A 27,439-nucleotide genomic window follows, 5' to 3' on the forward strand; every position below is an offset into this window, starting at 1 on the left:
ATCTTGTTGAATAAAAGGAAGAGGAAGAATCTCAATAACCAAAGAACTTGTATGTGATAATGCCTATTGGGTTGAAGGACTAAAACACAATCTATTGAGTGTGGCATAGCTAATCAATAGTGGATTCAAAGTGGAATTCATGCATGGAAAAGCAAGATTTCTGGATGACAAAGGAAAGCTGATTAGATCTAGTATACAAACAAAAGGTGTCTTGTTCTATCTTGAACTTCATGAATGTTCAAGTTTTATTGTTCAAGTTGAAGAAATTTGGTTTTGGCTCAAAATCCTATGTCATGTAAACTTTGATAACCTAGTGAAAATAAGAAAATTCAGGAAGGTAAGAGGCATTCCTAGTATAAAGAAACTTGATGTTGGTCTATGCAAGAATTGTCAGATTGGTAAGATGGGAAAGACTAGCTTTAAAAACAAGAACTATTAGTCTTAAGAAGTTTTGGAAATTGTGCATACTGATTTTTGTGGACCTATTGGAATTGAGAGCTATACTGGAGAAAAGTTCTTCATTCTTTTTGTTGATAATTACTTAAGAATGATGAATGTCATGTATCAAAGAGAAAAATTAGAAGCATTTGAAAAGTTCAAATGGTATTTGGCCAAAATAGAAAAGGAAATAGGGAAAAGAATGAAATGCTTGAGGTCAGATAGAGGTGGTGAATTCATCTCCCATGAATTTAATAACTTTTTCATTGAAAGGGGAATCAAAAGATAGGTATTAGCCCATGGAACTCCCGAGAAAAATGGAATAGCTGAAAGGAGGAATAGATCTATCATGGACTGTGCAAGAACTTTAATGATTGAAAACAACATTGCTATCAAATGCTGGAAGGAAGCTATCAGCACTGCAGTTCATACCTTGAACCGAGTACAATTGAAGAATGACTCATTCAAAACCCCCTATGAGCTATGGTATGGCTATAAAACCAATGTAAGTTACCTAAAAGTATTTAGAAGTAAATGTTATATTCTAAAAGAATCTAGAAAAGGTACATTTGATGTGAAGGGTGATAAAGGAATTTTTTTTTAAATTCTTGCAAGAGTAAAGCATATAGATGTTTGAATTTTTCTACTCAGAAAGTCATCGAAAGTGCACACGTGAAAGTTGATGAGTTTGTAGAAAGGATTGAAAAGGAAACCAAAAAGGAACTAGAAGATTATAGGATATTCATTTTTATTGAACCTAATACAGTGCCAAATACATCTGTCAATCAAAAAGTTTCTACTCTTGAGTCTTTAGTGATCGAGTTGGAAGAAGTTCAAACCAAACTACAGGAACCTGAGTCATATTCAAATGCTACCAAGCCAATGCCTACCAAGTCTAAAGGACCTAAGAAATAGAAAAAGTAGCTAGAACCTGAAGTTGAAGTGAAAGAGGATGAAAATGCAATTTGTTCAAAAGGAAAGGAACCTATATTAGCTAAGTATGTTAGGAGACATCATGCACCAGATCAGATCATTAGAGACAAATCTGAAGGTACTATGACAAGAAGTAAGCTAAAAGGTACTTGTTTACTTGCTGACTTTAAACCTAGAAATGTTAAAGATGCATTAGAAAATGAACGTTGGATTGAGGCTATGAATGAAGAGATAGAGAAAATAGAAAAGAACAAAACATGGACTCTTGTACCTAGGCCAAAAGATAAAAATGTGATTAGAACTAAGTGGGTATTTAGAAGTAAGTTGAACGAAGATGGTATGGTATCAAAAAACAAAGCTAGAATGGTATGCAAAGGCTACTCTCAAGAAGAAGGAATAGAATATGGAGAGACTTTTGCTCTTTTTGCAAGATCTTTTAGCAAAACTAAGAGAAAATCACATGATGGCAATTAAAAGGATCATGAGATACTTGAAAGGCACTGAATATTATGGATTGTGGTACAAATTTGGAGGTAATTTGGACTTGAAAATGTTTACTGATATAAATTAGGTAGGAAACATTGATGACAGAAAGAGTACAAGTGGAGGAGCATTCTTTCTTTGAAAGAGGTTGGCTTCCTAGACAAGCAAAAAGTAGAATTGCACATCCCAATCTACAGTAGAAGTAGTGTATGTTGCTGCAGTAGTAAAATGTTCCAATATTGTTTGGTTTAAGCAGTTATTGGAAGGCATGAAGATGGAAATCAAAGAACTAGTTGTTATATTTTGTGATAATACAAGTGCAATCAACATATCTAAAAATCTAGTGATGCATTCAAAAACCAAGCACATTGCAATAAAATATCATTTTGTTAGAGAATTGGTGTAGGATAAGGAGATCAGATTGGAATATGTCCATACAAAGGAACAAATTGCTAACATATTCACCAAGCCATTACCTAAGGATGCATTCTTGTATCTAAGAGTTAAGTTAGGGGTTATTCCCCTATCTGAGGCTCACCGAAATGAAGTTTTAGTGATGCATCAATAGGTAAGGTACCAAGTTGAAGATCTTTTAGTTGATGCAACATTGTAATGGAAACATTGCATATGAATTAGTAATTAAGGTACATTGTTACTCATTTGATATGTGTTGTCTTTAGCATGTTTTGTCAAAGAGGGAGAGTATACTATCATATCTTTTTGAAATTTGACTTTGATTGTGGAGAGTTTGTTGTTTGAAAAGAAGCTATGTAATTCCATCATAGAGGGATATTACTATATTTGAGAAATTTGTGGAATAAAGTCTAAGAGGGACAAAAGTTTTGTCAAAAAAAGACTTGTTTCCAAATTTCATCTACTATGACATGTTGTGTTGCCATCAATGCCAAAGAGGGATATTGTTGGATGCAATTGTTCAATTGTGTGTTGTCTTTGATGTTACACAAATGTCACATCAGTTATTAGACAGAGTCCTGAGCTTAGTTGGTCAGCAAAGCAAAAGACAGATTCTACCATGCTCAGATGGTCAACAAAGTGAATTACAAAGTATACAAAGCATTCATGATAATTACACTATGGAGATAGTTTTTACCAAGCTCACTTGGGCATCAAAGGATTTTTTTGGTAGAAGTCAGTTTCTACTGAGCTCACAAGGTCAATGAAGGAAAGTCAGTGTTTATCAAGTTTAATCGATCTCTAAAGGATTTTGCAAAGTTTGTAGTGTTTATTGAGCTTCAGTTGATTAACACTAGAAATTATTTCTGGAGCAGTGTTTACCGAGCAGGGTTGGCCAATGAAGGATTTCATTATTTTAGGAAATAAAGTTTAATTGTTTCATGTAATGTTTGTAGTTGATTGATGTAATGATTATTGGTAATTGTTACTTGTAAATGGGCCCACTTGACAATTTGAAAGGTATAAATAAAAGGTCAAGTTGTGAATTCTAAGAAGTAATGAGCGAGCATGCAAGTGAATTGATTATGTGAAGAGGAAAGTGTGAGCAAGTTTTGAAGAAGGATCAAATATCCTTGAGGATCTGCAAAGTTGTATTTGATCAGAGAGGATCTAGTGAAGTAGAACATAGATCTATATCAGCAAAGTTTAGCTGCATCTCATTCAGGTCACTTCATTATTACTTTCTCACAATTGTAGCAGTGATTTCTAAATCTCTTAACAGAGTTGGTTTAACGGTCATTTTTGTAAATCCTCTAACAACGTGGATAGTTCTATTGAATTTTTTTAAAGTTCTCTAGCAAGGCTACTCCTAGTAGGGTGATTAAATCCTCTAACAAGGTTACACCAAATAGTGTGTTTTGTAACCTTTAATAGGGTTGGCTCGTAACAAGGCTCACTTCAGAAGAGTGAATATCAGTAGCTAGTTGCTTGGTGGTTTTTCCCATATTGGGTTTCCACGTTAAATCTGGTGTCTCTTGTGTTGATGTTATTTCTTTCATGCATGCATGTTAAATCTTTGTGAATGCTTAAAGATTAGTAATAAGTTAATACATAGTACATCTACCGAGTTACAACATTTTTCTATATGGCTACTGAGTGACAAAAGTAACTAGTTTTATAAGACATCTAAGGTATTTGTGGATTTGTTTTTGTGGTAACTGATTCACCCCCCCTCTTAGTTACTCCATCTATATTTACAACAAGTATGATCCACTTAATTCTTAGCTAGGGAGACAAAAAATTTATTCGATGGGTAAGTTACAAAGGTGGGCTAGGATTTATTCATTCCACATAAGCCTTTTTGAATTAAGATAGGTTGGTTCAATTTTGTTTGGGGAATGATTGCTTGCTTGGAAGGCACATATGATACTTGTATCTGTAGTGATATTTTATTATTCCAAAGCTTGTCCTAAGGCAAAGCTAGCACACTTGTGCGCTATGTGTCTTCCTTTATAATTATGTTTTCAAATAGTGGGGTAAAAACACAAACCTATGTCACCTTTTATAAAGAAAAAGGACCCCAGAATGCAAATTGTTCAACTTTAATGACATAAAAACGGTATTTGTGTTTAGAATTTCAAGATGATATGAACTAATGAAATGTGTAAGATTGGATAAATTTTATTCCTATAATTTTTTTAAAACTTTTTTGAGTAGTAATTTATTCATTTTAAAATGTTGAAGTCCCTTTTTTAACTATGAAAAGAATAGGGCATAGTTCTCGTCAAACAAGTCTACGTAAACCATCCTTTTTTTGCTTTGATTTAAAAATATCTTATAGATGACATGTCTAGCTAGGGCACAAAAAATAAATTTAAAAAATTTGATGTATATTTTCTTTATTATAAATAATCGAGGACAACCTTATCTGAAATCAACAATTTTTTCCTCATCAAAACTTCCCTATAAATTCTATACCTTTTAGAGAAATATTTACATATTCTTGAAGAGGACTCTCTCTCTCTCTCTCTCTCTCTCTCTCTCTCTCTATATATATATATATATATATATATATATACATATATATATATATATACATACATACATATATATGTATGTATATATATATACATACATACATATATATGTATGTACATACATATATATATGTATGTACATACATACATATATATGTATGTACATACATACATATATATGTATGTACATACAGATATATATGTATGTACATACATATATATATATATATATATACATACATATATATATATATGTATGTATGTATATACATACATACATACATACATACATACATACATACATACATACATACATACATACATACATATATATATATATATATATATATATATGATATACTATTTTTTTTTCCTTTTTTGAGATAACATCTTCTCAAGTGCTAAAATGCTGTGTTTAGAATTTCAAGATGATGTGAACTAACGAAATGTATAAAATTGGATAAATTTTATTCCTATAATTTTTTTAACTTTTTTGAGTAATAATTTATTCATTTTAAAATGTTGAAGTCTCGTTTTTAACTATGAAAAAAATAGGGTGTAGTTCTTGTCAAACAAGTATATGTAAATCATCCTTTCTTTACTTTGATTTAAAATTATTTTATAGATGACATGTCTAGCTAGGGCACAAAAAATATATATTATTTTTTGATGTATATTTTCTTTATTATAAATAATCAAGGACAACCTTATCTAAAATCAACAGTTTTTTCCTCTCATCAAAACTTCCCTATAAATTATATACCTTTTAGAGAAATATTTACATATTCTTGAAGAGGACTCTTTCCTCTAGGGAGATATATATATATATATGATTTACTATTTATTTTTTTTCTTTTTTTAGATAACGTCTTCTCAAGTGCTAAAATGCATACTTATAATATTTTAAAAGTATCACATATTATAGCTAATCAAAACACTATAAAATTTATACAGTGATATATTAACTCTGAGATCTATAAAATAGTGTTTTAAGTCTTCAAAAAAAATGAATTTTGATAGAGAGATGAGATTTGACCAAAATAGGTTTAGATGTCCTAAAAAAAGACACAAATCTATGCTTTTACCTAGTGTATTCTTTCCATATCATTAGGTGCATTTTTTCAAATTTGGCACACTTCTAAAGCAAACTCTATCATCTTTAGCAGAGATAGTAGCCAGATGTAATGGAAAAAAATTATCTTCATCTACACATCAAGATTTGGTCATTTTTTTTGAAGCAAGGGAAGAATGACAATTAGCACTAGATGCTCACCTAACAATCAACCAACCTTGTAGAGTTAACACCACAAAAGAAATTCATGAGAGATAATGCCAGAAAAGAGAGAGAGAAACAAAAAAAAATCATTAGTTCATCAATTTTCTTCAAACATGCTTGAATGCTAGGCCTTCTAGTTTACAACCAATACCAATACAAGGATTCAAGGACACCTCACAATTCATCCAACATGTGAGATCTATAATCTCCTTTCAGATTCTAAATATAATGCTCTACTCGGAGATCCTTGGAACAAGGATAAATAAAAGCCAATATATATTATTTCAACAAGCATGGATTCAAACAACATCAATATTTAACTGATCAAAAGACTACAATGGAAGTCTTAACCAACCAATCGAAGAAACCAATGATCTCTAAGCATCACTACTTACCAACATGTTCAAAAGCAACTAAGAAAGTCAAACAAACAAGAAACACTTAATCTTCAAATTGCTAAGACCTAGGAAGGTGCACAATCCAATAGGCAGAGTAATCTTTAAGAAATCGCCTTCTAAAAAAAGATATAAAATATTGGCGAGTCTTTCATTATTTTGGAAAAAAAAAAATATTTCTATTCATGAATCTTTCAAAAAAATCATTTCAAATATTATTCATATTGGCAATTATTTTGGAATCATAATTTTTGTATAGAAAATATTGGTGAAACTCAATAATAATAGAAATTTCATTGATCACCATAGAATATTACAAATAAAAATTAGATATTTTTTTAAGTCGTGGACTATTCTGAGGATCATTATATTATATTTTAAATCAATAGTAAAAACTAAATATTGGTGATATATCCCTTAGGTAACTAATAGTTATGATAATTATTGGTGAATTAATTTCAATTTCTACAATAATATATAATATTTAGGTTAATGAAATCTAATCATATATCAAATATTATGGCGAATATTTGAACATAATTTTTTAATTAAATAAATTATTGAGCTATTTTAAATAATTTAAAATAAAATTTAGAAAAATATGGTGATTTAGGTTACATTAAATATTAAATTATTAGCCAATTTACCAGCCAAAAATTTCTAAAATTAGCCAATTTATGAATATTGGCCACTAAAAATACCATGCTAATAGGATATCCCAAATTCCCTCTGAAAAAAATCTGACAAGTCTAGAAATACCTGTTGTTTGCCTGAGTCAGTTTTCACATAGAACCCAGGCAATACTTTTCCAGTATCATACAATATTGTTCAATACTGTTAGGTGATACTTTACCAATATTGCATGATACTTCTTAACACTACCATGCATCACTTTCTAGTATCGCATGATATACATTACGACTACCATTCGATACTTTACTAGTATCATGCAATAATTCTTGCTACTGCCATGCAATACTTTCTAATGTCACATGACATTTCTTAAATACTCATGTGACACTTTTCTAGTATCGCCCAATGTTGAACAATGTTGCCTAGGTTTGCAAGAAAAAGGCCTGATGATCAATTTAGTAGGAAAATAGAGTTAGAACCTCCACACTAGGGAGTACTAGAACCACAATAGTCGAGTAAACACTCAGAAGCATAAGAAAGCTCAATAGCTTTAACATCTAAATTAGAGCATCTAATGTAATCATGTAGAAACTAACATAATAGTGAACATACATCTACATAGACCAACTACCTCAATTAATAGAAATAAAAAAATCACAAGTGAACATACCCCAGAATATTACATAGAACCATGTGAACATCTAGCACCGAAAAAGAACATGGAGGAAGGCCAACCCTGTACGTCAGTCCCCAGTAGTGGTATAGGTAGCTATGCCTCCCAACCATGTGGGACCCATAGGCCCAATCCTCTCATGCTGATGGAGATAGTGATCTGACCATAAAAACACACAATATAGTCATCCATGGCTAATACTCATGCCAAACAATACAGAGGACTAAAACCAAGATCATGAGACAATGCAATGCAATAGGTCTTGGTTAGACACTCTACGAGTCTACTATAGAGGGACTCTACTGGAGAGTAAATCAATTGGCGTCGTAGAGCCCAAGCTAAAAATTGTGCAAAAATTCTCCCTTGGGAGACCATCACAATATGTCCTCGAATGAACTATACAAAAACTTTTGCCCCGGATGAACTGTACATGTATGTCATATTTTATGATCTTAGTCTTATTACCCATGAATTCATTTAGTTATCACTTAATTAGAAAATTCTTCACATAAACCTTGTTGGGAACATGACTCAAGGTTATGAGAGAAGCCCCTCTACTAGTCTACCCTACATAAACATGTTTATCAAACGATGAGTGCGCAAGTTCCCAACCCAACCCAATGAACATAACTCAACCAAAAGCAACTAGGAGTTCCAGTCTCACAATAAAATGACAAGTACACACCCATGTACTCATGTGTGAGCACACCAACTACACAAAGATCATAAACACCAAGGGATGGATGAGAAACAATAAGAATACCAAGTATCCAATCACTCAACCAAGCACATAGTTGGGAGTATGGATTCAACATGAATCCCAATGCAGGAAGAATACATCTATGGTTAGATTGGATTCCACACAAATAATCCAAATCCATAACCAACCTTAGTGCCAAGAAATATGAAAGAAAATTGGGTGGCACACAAATTGAGGCAAAGTAAAAAATGCCCAAAAATCAAGTTTGACGAAAAATCAATGAAATTGAATCCCTAGTTCTAATTGGGTATAAAAACCCTAAATATCAAATACACTTTGGGTTTGGAGTCTATATGCAAAAACAACTAGCATAATGGTCCAAAATCCCCAAACACAACATCAAAAAGCAATAGATGCTCATACATGTCCAACTAAGTAGAGCCAGCATATAGGAATGAAGGGGAACACTAGTTCGCTTCCTCCTAGTACCTCAATACCAGAAAAAAAAAAAAAAACTCAGAAATGGAGTAAAAAAACAAAAATAAAAGAGCCCTACTTCGCATCTAAAAGGGGCAAAACAAGAATGTTCATCATAAAAGAATTGCTTTGCAAAAGTTGTGAAAAATCTTGGTAAACCAAGGTCTCCTCAAGTTGGATCAACTGAGATCAATCTCCCAAGGATCCCACACCTGCAACTGCCATAATGAGTAAAATAGTAATACCTCCTGAAGAGGATTTGGGATTTTGCTCTCAAATTTCCATTCGAAAGTGTGGAGGAATAACTCACTTTTTTGTGATATATATTCTCTTTAAAAGTGAAATATTATAACAGGAAAATATTAGGCTCACTTAAATAAATCTCTCTTTATCCCAAGCCAAATTAGGTAATTCCAATTAAATAGAATTCAACAATGACAAAGCTGCTAGTAATTAGAATAACAAGATCAAAACTCAAAATACCCTTAAAACATTAAATCACAAAATTCCTAAGTAATTTCCATAAAAAATGCCGATATCTAAATGCACAGACATAATATTGGTCTCATTAAAAATGCAAATGAATCTGGATTTAATAAATCATTTGAGGATTTAATTAACAATTAAACAAGATAGGTTGCCCATATAGAGATGACATTTGCTAGGTATAAACAACTGAATCACTAACTCCATGTGCTACTACTAGGGATATAAATTCGACACACTAAACAATATGATCAAGTGAAATTGCATATAATCATGTAGCCAAAGTGATAAATGCATTAAATTAGGTAATTAACCATTTATTTAATTACATTAAATAATCTATTTGCATCACTCACTACATCATATAACATCTCAAGGAAAGAATGAATTAAATATATGTAGCATCAAATCATAGTAACCAAAATTGAATAAGTCCACCATAAAATCATAACTAGAGTATATGTCTAAATACAAATAACTAGATATCATCATAAAGAATTATATCACATCCATAAGCATCATCATGCAAATATGATCAAACTAAACAACATAGCATCTATCACCTATGATACTAAGAATCAAAACATAGTATCTAACCATCAATTCATCTTGAATGTCATCCAACATGAGTTACAAAGTATCTCTCAAATCAAAATATAACAAGGTACAAAATGCAAACATGAGAGGCACTACATCCTCCCCCACTAGGCATAGGCTTACTTTTGGAAGCCTGCATAAAGATAAGGGTGTGAGTCTCTCAACTATGTAGCATCCTCCCAAGTAGCAGAAGTCTCATCGTTTGGGTCCCATTGGACCCTTACCTACTCTAGATCCCGATCTTTGAGGGCCAACCTCTAATGTTGAAGGATACAAATGGGCTCCAAAGAAACATGTATGTCCTCCACCTGCAAAGCATCTGAGTCAAGTACATGGGTCACATTGGGAATATACTTCCTCAAAATAGAGATATGGAAAACATCATGTATGCATGATAGGCTAGGTGGAAATCTAGTTGATAAGGAATAGGATTTATCCTTTCAATGATCTCAAATGGTCTAACAAAATGTGGCACCCACTTAGAGCCTTTCCCATAATAGATGTGGCTTTTATGTGGATGCACTCTCAAAAACACCTAGTCACCAACTGAAAAGTGATGATCCAACCTATGGGAATTTGCATACTTCTTCCTATCCTAAGTAGTAACCAAATGCTCTCTAATACAAATAACCTATTGCTCCATATCCTAAAACATTTCTAGACCCAAAATTACTTGGTCCTTTAAAGGATCCCAACTCAAAGAGGTATGGCATAGTCTACCGTACAAGGCCTAAAAATGGGACATGCTAAGAGAACTATGGTATGCATTGTTATAGCCAAATTCAACAAGGTATAGATAGTCCTCCCACTTCACCTACTTGTCCATCACATACATGTGAAGAATGTCTTCTAGAACCTAGTTCACTCTCTCTATTTGGCAATCAGTCTCTGGGTGGTGTGCCAAACAAAAATTGAATTGCATGCCCAAAGCATGCTAGAGAGATGCCCATAGTGATGAAGTAAACATTGGATCTCTATCTGATATAATTTGATGAGAGATTCCATGTAATCAAAGAATGTCCTCCAAGAAAACATGTGTTAATGAAGAAGTTGTGAAGGATGCTCTCATGGGTGAAAAATGTGCTACCTTAAACAACTTGTTTATTGTCACCATGATACAATCACATCATCATGATGACATAGGAAACCCTATGATAAAATTGATGGATAGAGTATCCCACTTCCACTCTAGAATGGTATGTGGCTGCAATAGACCCACCAAATTTTGATGCTCAACCTTAACTCTCTAGCACTCAAGACATCAAGAAAAAAAATCAGCAAAATTGTGCCTCATCCCTGCCCAAAGGTAAAACTATCTAAGTTTGGCATGCATCTTCTTGACATCAGGATATGTGGAATATGGTGCACAATGTGCTTCCAAAAAAATCAAGGTACAAAGATCACTAGAAACTAGTACATTAAATGTATCCCAAGTATTGCAATAGTCCATCAAACTCCAAGGAATAACCTGAAAACCCCCACTCAAGGGTACGTCTAGACTCAATCTCCAACCTCAACTCCTGATACCATGTGTCACTAATTAAGACCTCCAAGATATGGCCCTGTAAATCCAGTCCCAATGAAAAAACTGATATCTCATGTTGTCTCCTACTCAAATCATTCTTGATGACATTCTCTTTCCCTTTGATGTAGTGAACATCAAAATCATATTCACACAAAAACTTCATATAGCAACATTGTTTTGCATTGACGTTTGGCTAAGTAAAGATATACTACAAGCTATGATGATTGCTATGCAACTCAAACTTCTATCCCAAAAGGAAATGTCTCTAGTGCACAAATGCATGCACAGCTACCAAAAGTTCCAAATTTTGAGTGGGGTAGTTAGGCTCATGGTCCTTAATTTTTCTAGACTTATATACAATCATGTGACCATCTCGCATTGATACTACACCCACACCCTCTAATGAAGCATCTGTACAAACCATAAAATTAGGTATAGGATTAGGCACCATAAGGATTGGCACACTAGTCAATCACTAATGTTGATTCACACTGATTTGACCAAACATACTTCTTCCCTTTCCATTGAAGAGAAGTGATAGGATGAGCCACTCATGAGAAGTCCTTTGCAAATCAACAATAGTAACCTGCCAATCCCATGAAACTACAAACCTCAAAAACACTAGTGGGTGCTAAACAATCCATGATAGCTCAAAATTTCTCTAGATCCACTAAAATGCCATCACCTAGGATGATATACCCCAAATACTTCACCTCAAACTAGAAGAATCCATATTTACCTAGGTTTCCATACAATTGATGGTCTCATAAGCACTACAACACTTGGCATAAATGGACCTCATGCTCTTAAATAGTTAGAAAAGATCAACATATCATCTAAGAAAATAAGGACACATTAATCAAGGTATGTGAAAAATACTACATTGATCAAACTTATAAACATTGATGGTGCATTGATTTCCCCAAAGGTTACAACTGTAAACTCATTATGCCCATAGCATGTATGAAATGTTGTCCAATGAATATCATCCTCATGAATCTGATACTAATGGTATCCTAACTTAAGACCAATCTTTGAGAACACTCTTTCTCCCTTCATCTAATCAAATAAGTTATCAATGCTTCACAAGGGATACAAGTTCTTCCTTGTCACCTTATTCAATTGTTGGTAATCAATGCATAGATGCAATTACCCATCTTTCTTCTTCACAAAGATGACTAGTGCACCCCATTTGGATACACTAGGATGGATATAGCCCTAAGCCAATAATTCCTCTGGCTACAATCTAATCTCACTCAACTCTTGAGTAGTCATATGATAAGGAGCTCATGAAATAGGCTCTGCTCCTAGAATGAGATTACTATGAAAATCAATATTGTGTTCCAATAGCATACCTGGTATATCATTATGGAATACATCAACATATTCAGAAAGGAGTGGGTAATCATCCAACATCACACCATGGCTCTCAACCTCCTTGAGGTCACTAAAAAAGACCACAAATATCTAACATCTATGTTGCACACTCTACTTCAGCTACTTAGCTGAGATCATCCAAAGTGAGACTAGCCTCTAGACCCCTACAAGCTTGACTTGCCCACCTGTGTCATTCACACACTATATCAACTTACATCAGCAATCTATATTTTCCTGATGGGTGGCTAACCAATCCATACCCAATAGGATGTCATAAGACCCTAAGGGTAGGATACAAATATCAATTGCAGTGGTGAAGGTGCCCAAGTCCAACACACACCCATTGACTATGGAATCCATAGTCACCTTGGAACTTGTAGCTAACTCAACTTGCCACCTACAACCTATTGTACAACCACTAGCCGATATCACTAAACATGTGATGGTGAAATAAAATAATCTGAAGCACCTAAATCAATTAATACTATAGAAGAATTACCATATAATGTATCTGTAGCCTTGACTATGGTACCCTAGTGCTCAGCTCTACAATTTTCAACCTCCACAAAAACTCTATTGGATTTGTCTGCATCACCCATAGTAGTTTCATACATAGCCACACCTCTCTTAGTTCCTAAAGATTTCTTTAGAGCACACTTAGTTGATTTATGGTTACGCTAACCACATGAAAAATATGCTCCTCTAGAACTAGAACCAAATCCATGTTCGCCTTGGGGAGCACTAGAATATGATACACTCCCTCTACTAGAGTCCTTTTGAATACCCTATGGTGGATAACTTTTCTAGGACTACTATCCTTGAATCTAGGCATGCCCCTTTCCTCATGTAGCACCTAAACTCTATCTACCCTTAAGCTAATATAGGCAGTATTGTCAACACTAGCAAAAACTACCTTGTGAGGGTACTAACTAAGCTTGGTCCTTCCCTATGAACTGTGCTTGAGGGGGTGGTACACTCTACCCTATGGATCATCTACTATGGCTCTAAGAGACTAACACTAAGCCCCCTAGCCATATTGCTCTCAACAATTCTTTCCTTTTTTATGGCAACTGCAAGTGTCCTAGGATGGTGAAGATGAACATCCCTAATGATAAAATCTTTAAGATCTCTACCAAAATTTTGGGTAAGGAGTATCTCATCATAATGATAGCTCGAGTACTATCTTATCCTTAAGAACTACCTCTCATATTGATCCATAGACATGTGAGCTCATAGAACTCATTAGCATGGGCATCTAGCTACTATGAGGATAGAAATTTTTCCTTGAACCTCATCTTAAAGATCCATAATACTAATATGGAGATTCTCACTCTCCATATCCCACCATATAGATCCATGGTCTCTTAGTTGTGTAAAATCAAAATAGGCCTTCAAGTTTCTTTCATAAGGATGTAAGAAAAGGCAATCCCCCATATCCAGTAATTGTGTCTTAGCCTTGAGACCACATGTTAGGCCATCAAATAGTGGTGGTTTAGACCTCTGAAGGTCTCTCATCATATCCATTTGGATAGAATCTCTATCATCTTGACCACAAGCTCTCCTATTGTAATCTCCATCACCAAGTGGTGTTCAAGAATGCTCATTTCATTCTTGCACTCTCATTTTCTCTACATCCTGACATGTGGGAGTCTCCATGGTGGAATCCCTCTTTCTGGCCATGGTCATGTCAATTTTCCCCAACTTGAGGTCCCACCCAAGCTATAAGATCTTATAAAATAGGCACCAATGCCTCAATGACAATTTGATTGTTATTACCTTGTCCTCCCCCATCTTCCTGATGTTCCTCCTTATGGTGTTCTTCTTCATCATTATTATGTCAATTATTCCTTTAAGAAATAGGCCTACATGTATGAGGAATCTCTAAAGGAGCAACAAGATAAGCGTCAGAGACATACCCAACAAACATAAGTATCATAGTGTACATAGAAATCCCAATGTTAAAACATGGGATCTAATACCAAATGTAATGCGCCACCTAGAGATCCTTGGAACAAGGATAAATAAAGCCAATAAATATTATTTAACAAGCATGGATTCAAAAAACATCAACATGTAACTAATTAAAAGACTGTAATAGAAGTTTTAACCAACTAATCCAAGCAACCAATGATCTTCAAGTGTCACTACTTACCAACATGTTCAAGACAACCTAAGAAAGTCAAACAAATAAGAAACACTTAATCTCTAAGCTACCATGACCTAGTAAGGTGAACAACCTAATAGGGTATCCAAAACACCCTCCACAACACAACTGAAAAGTATAAAAATACCAATTGTTTGCCCGAGAAGGTTTTGACACAGTACCTAGGTGATACTTTTCTAGTATCGTACAATATTGTTCAATAGTGCCATGTGCTACTTTACTAGTATCACATGATACTTCTTAAAATAATCACAATGCAAAAGTTGCCAAAAATCTTGGCAAACCAAGGTCTCCCTGAGCTGGATCCAACGAGATCAATCTCACAACAATCTGATGCCTGCACCTCCTACAAAGAGTAAAACATTAGTACCTCTTGAAGACGATTTGGGATTTTGCTCTCAAATTTCATATTTGGAAACAAGAAGTGAGGAATAACTCACTTTTTTCGGATATATATTCACTTTAAAAGTGAACTATTATAATAGGAAAATAACTGGCTCACTTAAATAAATCCATCTTTAACCCAAGCAAAATCAAGTAGTTGCAATTAAATGGAATTGAACTACAACAAAGCTTTTGATAATTAAAATAACAAGATCAAAACCCAAAATACCCTTAAAACATTAAATCACAATATTCCTGAATAATTTCTATAACAAATGTTGATATCTAAATGCACAAACATAATACTAGTCTAGTCACATATGCAAATGAATATGGATTTATAAAATCACTGGAGGGTTTGATTATTAATTAAATTGTTGGAAATATGGTTAGATAGATGTATTTATTGTTGTCATTTATGACAACATATATTCAACATTTTATTTATGCATTTCGAGATAGAAATTTTTCAAGTGTTAGACAATTTATAGTAGCACAGAGAATAGATGTGTTGTGTATAGATAACTCATTGGGATTTAGCTTATGCACAATTGAGGAAAGATCTAAGACAGTATCATGATGATGTATACTAGTGTGTAGGTGTGTATAGATAGTACGACATGATATATGTTGAAAATACCAATACGGGTATTTAACAGAGCAAGATAGAGCATAACAAAGAATTGGATTGTATGACTTGAAAAATTAGTTTGGTAATAAAATAATTAGTAATTCATGATGAACTAACTATGTGGGTATTATTCCATAAGTTATTTCATATTATACCAAGTGTGTGAAAGCATGAAGGCTGATTGGGTAGTGAATTATGAATATGAGAGGTATAAGTAAAGATCTTACATTGTAAAGCTAAGTGTGTGATATATGATGTACTATATGACATGTGTATGATCTATGTGATATTTTTTATTGATGATTTGAAAACTTCATTTGATGTATGATTAGAGAAAGTGTGAAATGCAATACATAAAAATTATTGTATGTGTATCTATTCTTGTGAAGAACTAAATTATATAATTGCATGTTAGGGAAGTGCACCCTTCTTGCATACATTATATTTAATACACCAACTCTTAATAGGGTTGAAGAAACTCCTAATAGGGTTGAGGCTTCTAACAAGGACTCAAGACACTATATGTACTTCATAGACTCCTACGAGGGTCAATATCCTTAACAAGATCCTATTGTTTAGTGAATCATCTAGTATATATCATTCCCACTAGGGTTTCCCTAGTTAAAAAATAATGTTTTTATGGGTTCTCTATGTCCATGGTTATATTTACTATTCAGCATTATTGTTTTACTTTCATATGTGAATTATAAAGTAATTAACAATATTTAGTTGTGGGAAAAAGTGTGAATGTCTATATATGATCTTAGTGAGCAGGAAACTAGAAAATAAGCTCATAGGTAAATAGTGACAGTATTTAAATTTATGGTAGATACACATTTAATGCACAATGCAATTTGATATGATTTAAGGATCATAAGAAATATTGTATGTACCATTGTTCATGAAAAGTGTCTTGAGTGAATTCAAGAGAAATTTTATAGTGAATTTAAGTGTGAAGAGAAGTTTGTGAAGTACAAAGTTGCATAAGCCCTAAATCACATTTTTAAGGTATTTTATAGAGTTTGAATCTAGTTTTTCAGTGTTTATAGTTATAGATTCAATAGTTAGTCAAATCATGTATGATGTAATTGATAAAATAGGATATGTGTTTAAGAAACATCCATTTGTTTCTCTTTTGGATGACCCGTTGGGTGCATTTTCACAAATTCTAGAGAATGTACTTCATGTTGAGGATATTAGAAGCTATATTTACTGCAAGATAGAAAATTTTGGTGATGATAATATTCATCAAGATTTGGGAAGAATGTGTAACAATGACCTAAAATTTAACTCTGAGTATGCACCTAGATGGCTTAAATCTAGTGAAGTATATGTTTTAAATAGAGTTTGATAATCAAGATTGGATTCAAATAATTTTGAGTATGGTATGCCATGATATGTTGTGGCTAGGTGATGTGCAAATAGTTATTCAAAGTGACCTAATGCATAAAGTCACATGATTGATTAATAAAGGTTGTAATCCTATTAATGAGAAGAATGTTAGGAAGATTGTTGAGACAAACATGAATATAAGGTTTGACAGAAGAAACATGAAGGTATACGTCATTCAAGACAAAGGAGAAAAACTACTAAGTGAGATATTAGGGTACAAGCTCAACCATGGACCAAGGGTTAACTTAGTACTAGCTAGATTTTTACATGCAACTTATGTTATAGAAATTCAAGGAAGAAAAGTTAATTGAGATTATTAGATTTCAATTACTAGATAAGATTACAAATTTGAAGAAGAAAAAGAGTGCAATTTTTAGATTTGAGTCCCTACTAACTCATTTATTCTTTTATGTTACAAAGAAGTTTTCTAGAATGAAAAATTGGGATAGTAGTGAGTGCGCAATAAAGATGGTGACTAAATGCTATAGATCAAATTTAGAGAATGTCAGAGATAATAAAATAGATAGGATGATGAAGATTTTTTAGATAGAAATGAAATAGAGGTATAGAATACCTCCCTCCATGGTGGAGAAATATAAGTATGAAATATGCTTCATGGTGGAAACTGATAACATGTATGTGGAAGCTATGGTACCAAGGGTTAAGTTCATTGAGCCCAAGGGATATGCGATGAGTGTAGAGCTCATAGAAGGGTATGTATATATCATACTCTAGACAGAGAAGGACACAAAGTACCCTAGATGAGGAATCTATGAGGAGAAAATGAGAATAGCTCACTCTAAAATACACAACAAAGAAAGCAAGAAGAAAGTGGAAAAGGTGATATTCCATTCTCAAGGAGTCCAGCATGTCTAGAGAGGAATTCAATGACATCAAAGCTATTACAATGGAAATGAGAGCAAGTGGATAGTATAAAGTGCTAACAACTCCTATTGTTATAGTATGACCTTCAAAAGTTGTGACAATAGCACAACCATGTACAGAAGCCCCTATTGCACCATATGTAGTAGTAGCACAAGTGCAACATGTAAGAGCAAAAAGCGAACAACCAAGAAGGTAGCAAGAGGTGGAAGCACCTATTGTGCAAAGAAAATCAGAGAGATTATAAAGGTGAAGCAAGAACCTACACCATCACCAAAGAAAAGGGTCAAGAAAACCACCAGTAGAAAAAGCAAGAGGTGAATGATGGTGCAAGTAAGTTAATCCTAGAGTTCTGAGGATGAAGTTGGAGATAGGCATATAGTGCAAGATGTGCAAGAAGGCAAAACTACAACTAGAAAATCAGCATGGAAACCAAAGGTAGAGAACCTTAACATGTAGATAATAAATGATGATAATTTTGTTCAATTGAATAATTAATTTAACTTATATATTAATATGGATAGAAGATAGTTAGAAAATGCCATAGTGAGAAATATGATTTTAAGATATAAGAAATTTGAGAATATACAAAATAAGATACCAAAAGATCTATTTAATAGGATTATAAACAAAAAGAAGAGAGTAATGGAAGAGAATATGAACATGAGAATCACTATGTTAAATAAACTATGTGAAGTTTACTCTAAGGAGGATTCAGACAGAATTTTGAAGGGTAATGAGCCCTTGTTGAGGAATAAAAGAAGAGAAATTCTTCTAATGAGAGGAAATTATGAAGATGTTAGAAGAGAAAAATAGGATGCAATTATAAAATATATGACCACAATGCCAGAGGTAAGCACACAGTCCAAACCTATGAACTTAGTCTATGTACAAGAAAGTACACCTTCCAGTGAAGAGGAGGAAATAAAAGAGACGCAACAAGAACTTTCACTACTGCACATTGTTATAGGTACTAAATCCATGCAAGTGGATAGTAGAAACATACTGTGGACATGAAAGAAAACCCATTTGTAGGATATGGCCAAACTATTTTCGACAATATTATAGCTTACTCCAGCTCAGATGATGATGACGAAGAGGAGAAGAAGAAGAAAGAAGAAGAGAAGAAGAATGAAATAGAAAGGTTATTAGAAGAAAAGAGAATAAAGGAAGAAAATAAAAAGGAAGAGGAAGTAGAAAAGAAAGAAGAAGAGGAGAAGAAAAAGGAAGATTCTAAACTTAAGCATAAGTGGAAGGTTGTAAAGAAAGAATCAACATTCTTGCCCAATCCAAAACATGTGGAGTTAGAAATTGGGAAGGTAGTGTTCTAGCATGAGGTTTTCATACCTTATATAGCCCTAGAAATTATATATATTGTAGTACTAGCAGCTAGCCCATCAGCAATAGTATCAAATGATGAAGATCAAAAAGGATTGATGAGCTCACTAAGCAAGTGGTTTGACAAGAAAAAATTAGTAAAGTCTTGGATAAAATATAGAAGATAGTTACTACAACTATAGTAAATCAAGACTTGCAGTCAATGGCCAATGAGTTGGTGAAAACCTTTGATGAGGAATTCACAACTCTAATAGAGGTAACTTTAGTGCAAGCACAAGCTAAACATGATGCAGCACTATTTAATATAGTATGCACCAGTGTTAGGAATTATCTAAAGAAACTTGATGGAAGCATCATGGAGTTGAGAAAGTAGATTGATGAAGGAAAAAGGTTGTATGGATAGTGCACATTTTCATACAAGTACCTGATTGATTTTGAGAGCCAAATAAACATTAAGTTGAGTGAACTTGAAACATTCACTACTAGGTTACAACTCCTAGACACCAGTATTGAGGACTATGGAGAAGAAGTTAAGAATATACATGATGTGATTAGAGGCTTGGAATCTAATAAGGAGAAGGAAGAAAAGAGATTCTCTAGTCTTAGAAAAAATTTTAGCAAAGATCAGCATTTTGCAGAGCCAATTGGAGGAATGTCTTGCACCAAAGACTTTCTATGAAAAATTTTCCTATACTAACTAAAGCATAGTTGAGATGGCATCTTATGGACTATGGGCACTAATTAGTATTTTAGATATAGTGAAGGAGAACTAGAAGAAGGAAGTGGGCAAATTGAAACTTGTATATGCAGCTTTCTTTTCCAGAATATCAAGTTGATCAACAAAAGACCACCCAATTTTTGTTGATATAGTTTTTGACATCATTGCAATTGATGTCAAAGGGGGAATAATATGTAAAGAAAAAATTTATAGTTGTAAGTTTTATATTTTATATGTAAGTGGGAGTACACTAATGCATCAATGTAAAGGAGTGATAAGGAATGTAATGATCCATCAAAACATGAATAAAATTGTCTTGATACTAGGATTCTAAGGATAAGTCTTGGTATAGGAGTTAGCTACCTCCTATATTCAACTAAGAAATCTTCATATCTTGCCCCAAATTTAATAGAATCATAGGGATTTTCTACTCTTTAGGTCTTGCAAAACCAAGGCGGGTGCACCTGAGGGATATATGGATATATAACTAGTTTATGGTTCCTTACTTCAACATATGCATATTAAGATCATCTTTCTATTTCATTTCTATCCCTTATAGTAGAAAATGGTCACAATTCTTCTAAACTTTACAAATAATCCTTGAAAGCAACAGCTAATAATGACATATGAGGGGTTATTGCAAATAAGTGCTAACCAAAAATTTAACTCTTCATACATGAAAGTAAAACTTGATTTCATTCTAATGTTTTTCTTCATACAACTCCATGATTTCTTCAATATGCAACTAAATAAATTATCAGTGCCCCATCCATTGGCATTCAGAGTCTACCCAACAGTTTTGATCTAATTAATTTCCTTACAATCAATTATATAAGAAATTTACCCTGAACCCCATTCTTATGAATATCCTTCTTATGTAACTAGAAATCCTATCAATTTAATGAAGCATTTACTTGATTCCTTGTATTAAAAGAAAGAATAAATTTATATACAACCTATCCTAGTTGTATTAAATTGCATAAACCTTTCTCATACAATCTCAACATAACCAGCACATAACAATGGAGATAGAATTTAGAGAAAAGATATGGTAGAATACTCCTCTTGTATTAATTCTCCTTGAAAGTCATACAATATTGATGTAAACTCATAATAACTCAAGACAAGACAACATGATCCTTTAATGTTCAATGTATTCTTAGATATGCAAATATGGATACATCACAAAGATAACACTAAGATTTACTGGACTGAATGCAAAACTAACATAATACTAAAATTCTACCAAATTCAAACCTGAACACCACAACTTGGAAATCCTTTAATAGAAAGGATTGCAACAAGCTTCATATTGGAGGACACTTGTCAAAAAGCTATTCAAAAAAAAATACAAAGATATTTCTATTATGTTACAAAACAAAACATTCTTTGTACTCGGCCAAAATTTTGAGATGTAGTTATAAAACTAGCATTTGGCATTTGTTATCAAATATCTCTATAGAAAATTCATTTTGTCTTTAGCTCATGTCACCATCCATGCCTTTTCTCTATTCTTTATACCTTTAATTGCAATCCTAATTGCTTTTTTTGGTTGCACTAATCATTGTCACTAGATGGCAAGGCTTTGATGTTTACAATCAATTCCCATATGGTAACATCTCTATCCACATCCAACCAAGTGGCATCTCTAACTACCTAAAATTCATCCAAGCATTTGGTCCACTTGACATCTATTATGGCTTTAACCTAAGCAGTTACTTTGGACATTTCTACCTCTATCTTATAAAGCATATCAACTATATCATAAACCATAATAGGACTTTCTTCATTATTGCAAAAGGACAAAAACCTAGGATGATCAATAATGTTTTCAAAAGAGGATGAACACTCTACCCCATCTTTCAATTTACCTTCACTATCTAAGATTGTAGGTACAAAATTAGGTGTACTTGCAACAATTATCTTCATCTTGTTCTAGATTAGCTGCATCTTGCCACCAAAGAAACCATTCAAGTCTTTCACCTTATGGATAACTTTTCTACTATTCATAATGGTTACCTTGGGAAAGTCCTTTTTCTGAGGTAGAAATTGGACTAAACTATCAAAAAATTGTATGTAAGGGCCCCATGTATTAAAAAGTGGAAATAATAGAGCAATAGCCTCTGAACATCTATATTTAGCTCCTTCTAATGCAAGGTAGCTACTATGCACATTCTGAGAAATTGTCTTCAATGCATTGATCATATGAATTAGAAATTTCTTCATTTCTATGATCTTTACATCCTTTCTTTGTTCTAAATTTCCTTCATCAATATTCATTGCATGGCCTGATGCCTCCCCTATCTCAGGTGCTTGGCGTTCTATTTGCATACTTTTTTCATGGAGTTATATAGCAGTTCTAACATTTTTATCTAATGATGCTACTTTCATTTCTAGTTTGATAGTCTTCTACTACAAGACCAAAGTTTTCTTCATTTCCTCTTCATAGCTTCTTCTTGTCTTGAGAAATATTTCATATGTTTTTCCCAATTGAGCTTGAAGAGTGTCCATCTTTTTTTTCTCATCAAAGCTACTGAAGTATGAATCCCATATAACTGATTATTTGAGATGGACTATACATTCCAAAAAATAACATTTCCCCTAGAGGATTCCTTTATTTCCATAAGGGTAGGTTTATCGTGCTCTAGAGCTAAACTACAAATTGTCATTGTTTGAGCATCTATGTTGAAACCTAACTCTCTTAGTTCTCCATACTAATTTTCATCTTCAAATGTTATTGTTCTTTCTTATATCCTTATTTGATCCAATAGAAAGGATGAGATGAGATCCCATCCTAGCAAGACAATCAAGCCACTTCTTGTTATCAAATCTCTGGCCTCTTCAATAGTAAGGGTTTCACTAGCAGGATCATATTCTTGTAGATTTTTCACAAGTCTAGCAACTACTTCTGAGTCTCCTAGCTTCATTTGCAGGGAAAGTTCATTATGCTTTATCTTGAATAAAAAGCTCTTAAACTCCTTAGAATTTATAAAATTATCATAATTCATGAACTCACGAGCTTCAATAATCCTATCATCTATCATCTAAGCCTCTAGCTATAAATTTTTTTCAATTTGATCATCTTTTGATGCTTGAGATATCAAATACCTTCTTCTTATATCATCAAAATACTTACTACCCCTTTGCAGAATTATAGGGTCATTTTTTGGGCCTTCTTTGGAAATTCAACCATATTTTTCATTTTTTGACTTTGTTCTACCCATTCATAACTCTTAGGGACATCTTCCTTAGGCTGGTCCTCATTAGGCTGATCTTCATTATCAAAGACCTCAACCATAATCTCATCATCTGAACAGACAGGGTCATTTTTTTTTTGATTGCCTCAAGGACTTGAGATACCAATTCATCAAAATTTACCACACACTTCTCCAATTTAGACTAGTAGTCTTCATTAGAACAAAACCCTTTGAATGATGTATTTTCCTTTTCATTTCATATTCAAAACTGATAATATCTCTATACTTGACCATCCTTTCCCTGTAGATGTTCTCATTTAGCTTGTCAACAATAACATATTCTTCCCACATAGGTTCTGTGGGAGACCAATTGTATCACCTCATTATTTTCAAAGCATGCCTAACTACATTAAATGGGTGATAATTTTTGGTTGGCCCAGTTGGCAATTTATAATTTTTTTTAAACGTATTTGTTTCCTCAATGAAATTTTTACCAATTTCAAATTTTTCTACCTTTTGTTCATCTACATAGAAAGGTTCCCTTCTTGACACCCTTGCCCAAGTATTCTCTATTTAAAGAAATAAATTTCCAAAAGACTTCTCCAAACCCTAACCTCTTTGGGACATACTTGGTCAAAATATGGGGTGGCTAAGGACATTTGAAGATTCTTATAATAGTATATTCCTCAAACAAGAAAACACTTCCCCAATCATGTGTTAATTTCTTTCGAACATCAAAAGCACATTGTAGGTTTAACAACCTTTCTAACACTCCTAGGGATTCTTTCAATTAATAATCCTATCATTTTCAAAACAAGATTAAAACAAAATCATTATAAAAAGAAATAACACTAGAATATAGGTAGAACTTTTTCCGTACCCTTGTCCATCTTTGTACTAGAAATCACCCTTGCCCAAGTATTCTCTATTTAAAGAAATCAATTACCAAAAGACTTCTCCAAACCCTAACCTCTTTGGGACATACTTGGGTAGAATATGGGGTGGTTGAGGACATCTAAAGATTCTTATAACAGTATATTCCTCAAACAAGAAAACACTTCCCCAATAATGTGTTAATTTCTTTCCAACATCAAAAGCAAATTTTAGGTTTAACAACCTTTCTAACACTCCTAGGGATTCTTTCAATTAATAATCCTATCATTTTCAAAAAAAGATTTAAAAATATCATTATAAAAAGAAATAACATTAGAATATACCCTTGTCCATCTTTGTACTAGCAGTCTTTCTCCACACTCTTATGTAGATTCAAAGAAGCTTTGATCAAATATGGAAGCATTCTTGAATAAGATCAGGTGCATGATTATGGGATAGTGTAGGAATTTGAAATCCTTCAAATCTCCTTGTTGGGCAATAGTGATCTCCTTATGTATGCTATCAATAATATATTCCACAAAATCATACCCAACATTATGATCTGGGTCTTGGATATTCAAAGCCATGATATAATGTGCTCCTGTAGCATTCATTGACAAGGTAGGAGTATCCCCAAAGGAGATGTGCTAGCCCCCAACAATATAACCACACAATAGAAATACAATAGCAAGAAGAAACAATGCAAGATCTGATACCAAATTACAATAATTTATTCATAAAATATAGCTGATTACATGCAATATGCCTAGCTGTAAGGCCTTCCAGGTTTGGGCCAAATACAAATAGCAATTACAAAATAAATTTTGCAAGATCCAACCAAAATACTATCCCAGCTAGCCCAAATCTATAACATAACAACAATCTAAAAGAAACCACAATGAAAATCTCAACTTGTGTTCGCAAGTCCACCAAACAATCTCCTTGTTTTCTAGCCATAGCCCTAGCTCTTCTCCAAGATCTAAGTGTAAACTACTTCACATTTGGCACTCTGTCCACACACTCATAACTTCATCACAATCCTGCTATAGACTGCCTCACATTTAGCACTCTATCCACAAACTCAGGAAAACTTTCCCTTCAGTTTCTCCCATATTCACTCCTCCTCCTTTGAATTAATAAAAGACTCCACAAAACCCCTTATAAAAAACTAAGAAAAAATTCAGCCTAGAACATGATGTAGAGCCACACCTTGGAAAGCTCAGGAGGAATACTCACTCAACTAAGTTACTTCAAGGGGCACGACATCAATCAGCCGAAATCAAACTCGAACCAAACTCAAGATTAGATTAATCAGAATATATAAATCTCCATAGTTTATCTTCACTTGCACACCAAGATCTTTAACCCGGAATGTCCTCAAAGAAAATATATTTGCACTTTTACAAGAGAGACCAAGATCGAATTGCTTCCAAACTCCATAGTCGATTATCTATATCCTTTCTAAGGCAAAAACTGAAACTTTTTTTTTTATTACCCAAATTCGAATGCCTCTCTTACATAGCCAACCGGCTTATTTAAAACTGACTCTCCTTTTCTAATAAAAGGCTGAGAAACATTTTTTCATCTTCTATCCAAGAAAAGGATAAGAATCTGAAACTACCTACTACCTATTATTGGAATCTGACAATCATGTAGTAGGCCACATTTTAAATATCCACATTTTTTTTTGTCTTCTATCCAAGAAAAGGATAAGAATCCGAAACAACCTACTACCTATTATTAGAATTTGACAATCATTATCTACGAATTAAAACTATCCTAATTAAAAAAACCTATACCTGGTCCTAGGTGGCTATATCTGGAGAGCTCATCGAACTGCTACTCTAGGTATGCCACCACATGTAGGACGTTTATTGAAAACATTAAATTTAAATATTGAAAACATAAAACATTTCTTATTTTATTTCCCACTCTGCTACTGCAACAGAACACAAATTAAATACCCATACATAAATTAAATGCCACAAGTTAGCCTCCGATAGAAATTAAATGCCCAAAATTGATATCCAAGTAAAATTGTGATATCTCCTATCTCTAATTGAATTAGAACTTGCACTTTGAAATTTAGGTATTACTTGAGGTCCTCTATGAATACTTAAATGAAAAAATTCTGATTCCCCAAGGAAAAATGCACATCCATCCCAGAAGTTGCATACACAAACTATCACTCGGAACTGCCATAAATTGATGCTCCAAGAGAATTGCCATATCTCCTCACTTATAATGAATTAGAACTTTTTCCTTAGACCACTGATATTAATATATGTCCTATTCAACCCCTAAAAATTTAACCCTCTAACTCATTGTGTAAAATTAGTTACACATATCACAACAGGCATCTAGAAACCAGAAAAAACACAGTTCCAATAGCAAGATAAAAACTGCTCAAACTTCAACTCAATCCATCCAATATCTATGGAATCATGAGGAAAGGTTCCCCAAATTTGTCTCCAACACATCTCTAACCATGAAAACCATAGCTCCACCAAACCCAAGCTTGATGCTCTTGCATCAGACTCCCTAGGTAAATAAAAAAGTATGTCCCATACTTTGATGCCCAAAGAAAGATCTGCAACCAACTTCATCTTTAACAATGGCTTCCACTTCATCAAAGTCAATAGAAAAAATCTAAAAATACACCATCTATGCTTCATCCACTGAAACACTAGAATAAAATACATATCAACAACCCAATCGACATGCTCACACCCAAAAACAAGCTGAACATAATGCTTCATTAGCAAACCCTCATCCACATCAACAACTAGTGAATCAAAACCACCAACAAAAAACTCCATATCAGTAGCAATAAACTCCACATCAGCAGCAATATGTAGATCTCCATTAACACATGCCAAATTCATAGCACTAGCAATTGTTCACAATAAGATGTTC

The sequence above is a fragment of the Cupressus sempervirens genome, chromosome 6 (assembly GCF_028749045.1).
Source record: "Cupressus sempervirens isolate cs-2001-9-10 chromosome 6, ASM2874904v1, whole genome shotgun sequence".
NCBI classification, from domain to species: domain Eukaryota; kingdom Viridiplantae; phylum Streptophyta; class Pinopsida; order Cupressales; family Cupressaceae; genus Cupressus; species Cupressus sempervirens.